This window comes from Dromiciops gliroides, chromosome 1, assembly GCF_019393635.1.
Source record: "Dromiciops gliroides isolate mDroGli1 chromosome 1, mDroGli1.pri, whole genome shotgun sequence".
Lineage (NCBI taxonomy): Eukaryota > Metazoa > Chordata > Mammalia > Microbiotheria > Microbiotheriidae > Dromiciops > Dromiciops gliroides.
In genome coordinates, this window is record NC_057861.1 from 350,382,400 (window position 1) to 350,385,132 (window position 2,733).

The 2,733-nt window shown below is 38.5% G+C and overlaps 1 pseudogene; it reads left to right on the forward strand.

The window, feature by feature from the left end:
* The first annotated feature begins 1,450 nt into the window (after nt 1-1,450).
* On the forward strand, nt 1,451-2,191 carry LOC122735761 (annotated as a pseudogene).
* The last annotated feature ends 542 nt before the right edge of the window (nt 2,192-2,733 follow it).

Sequence of the window (2,733 nt, forward strand, 5' to 3'; positions counted from 1 at the left end):
ATGTTTCATGTGTAACAACCAAGATTCTGAATTCCCTTAGACATGTTTTTGAGAACTTTCATTGTTTGATTTGAGTATTGACAAAGCTTTTTTAAAGTTGTGTTAAGCTCAATTTTGTAGGAAATTTTCCTGGCTGATTACCAGCATCCACACATCAAACCCTGAAAAGACTTCCATTTCACAACTACACCTAGAGGACATCTGAGAAAAGACTTTCAGAGACTTTAAATGAACAGTTTTGTTTTTTTTTTTTCTCTTTCTGTTATAATATACACCATCTGTAACATGTATTCTCTGCAGAGGCCCTCCCTTTGCAAGACTAATGTCAAAGCGTCGGTTCATGAGGACAAAAAAAAAAAATCGCCCCTCTGGACAAAACTTTCCTCTCTTCCTTTTCTATAGTGTTTGTTCACATATTATTAGTTAGCAATAGTTATTATATTGTTTTTACTGTTCCGTCAGGAAACATTTTGTTTCTTGAGGAACAACAGGGGGGACTGTAACGATTGGAATGATGCCACCTGCTGGAGACTTACTGTAGAAGAGTTCTGCCCATGAAGCGAAGGTCTTTGAGGGCAAGACCAGGAGTCAGGAAGTGACGCGGGCTAGTGGGAGGAGGAAGGAAGAGACTGGCAACGGACTCTGGGGCTCTTTCCTCGGGACTCTGGTGGAGAGCGGAGCTAGAAATGTGCTCTCCCTTTAATAGATAGGAATCTAGGCCTTTCTCTCTCTTTACCAAATTCTTATTCTCCTTAATAAATGCTTAAAAGTCTAACTCTTGCTAAAGTTTATAATTTATTGGCGACCACTCATTAGATATTTTAGACAGACTAGCTAGAATTTTAGCCCTTAACACCTTGGAATAGGCAAACATAAAATGTTGGCAAGAAAAAAAAAACCCTAATATTTAGTAATAAAGGCCCTCTGTATGATACTCACTGGCAGTTGAAGCTGTTTTTCATCTAGAAATAATGAACAAAAGGTAAAGTTCATGTGAGTAATCTAAATCTTGCTGTTCCCTAGGAACACCATTCTTATCAGGGCCTCTTTTGTGTAATCCTTATGTGATATAAGGAGAATCACTCTTCAGAAAACATAGTTCATCTTGTAATGTAACTTTCAAAAAGGTAACTTCTTTTAAAATCTGATTATCCAAAATGGAAAAATTAAAGACAAAAATGGAGAACTTATATTAAAACTTTGAGGGGGCAGCTAGATGGCTCAGTGGTAAAGCACTGGCCCTTGATTCAGGAGTACCTGAGTTCAAATCCAGCCTCAGACACTTACTAGCTGTGTGACCTTGAGCAAGTCACTTAACCCCCATTGCCCCACCAAAAAAAACCCCCAAAAACAAAAACAAAAAAAACTTTGATATAGGGAGCCAAAATGGTGGAATAGAAGAAACACTGAGATTCCACAACAGTCCCCTCCAAATAACTTTGAAATATATTAAATCATTATTTTTCCAGCTGGAATCATGGCAGGGACAGAGGAAAAGAAGAAGTTGCCTTCTGCTCCAGAATCCCTTCTGAAAAAGAGAAAGGCTTTTGCAGTACTGAAGGCCAGATACCTGAAGAAGGTGGCTATAAAACAGCTCCATAAAATATAGAGAAAAGTTATCTATGAAAAAGCTAAAGGTTACCATAAGGAGTACAAACAGATGTACAGAAGTGAAATCTGGCTGGCTAGAATGGCACGCAAAACTGGCAACTATTATGTACCTGCTGAATCCAAGTTAGCTTTGTGATCAGAATCAGATCAATGGTGTTACCCCAAAGGTCTGAAAAGTGTTGCAGCTTCTTCATCTTTTCCAGATCTTCAATGGCACCTTTGTTAAGCTTAACAAGGCTTCAGTTAACATGCTGAGAATCACCATCCATTGAATGGGGTGATCCAAACATGAAATCTGTGAATGACTTGATTTACAAACATGGCTATGACAAGATCAAGAAACAGAGAATTACCCTGAGTGATAATACCCTTATTGCAAAATCTCTAGGTAGATATGGAATTATCTTCATGGAGGACTTGATTCATTAGATCTACACTGTTGGCAAGCGCTTCAAAGCTGCCAACAACTTCTTGTGGCCCTTCAAATTATCTTCAGAGAAAGATGACATTTTTTCTGCAAGGTGGAGATTCTGGTAACAGGGAAGACCAGATCAACAGGCTGATTAAAAGAATGAACTAAAGGTTTCTACCATAATTGTTTTTTCTAATGATCTGTTAATAAAATGCCTGTGATGAAATTGGAAATATATATATATATATATATATATATATATATATATATATATATATATATATACACATATTTATATAAGGGTACTACATTAATCCACCTAAAGACAATTCAGGGGGTTAGAATAAGCAGTTCATGACACAGGCTGGCCAGAGCCCACTTAGAAGCAACACTAACTGTGGGCCTCAGAGGTGGTGGCATCAACAGTAGTTTTGGGAGCTCTCACGCCAAAGATGGTAAGGGGATATGGCAACTGGTTAGAAGGGAATTATGGGAAAACCTTATGATAGCACTGAGTACAGGACAGGGTGCTTTGTGACAACCTTAGTGTTCATTAGTAGTGCTGACTCACAGTTCCAGAGAGGAGTAGTGCTTGCAGTTACAAGGAAGCATGGTCCCTGAGGAGCAATAATACTTGTGTCTTCAAGGGATCATGGGTCCTGAAGAGCAATATGTTTGTGATAGAGATGTTTGGGCCTTTTCTGAACCAG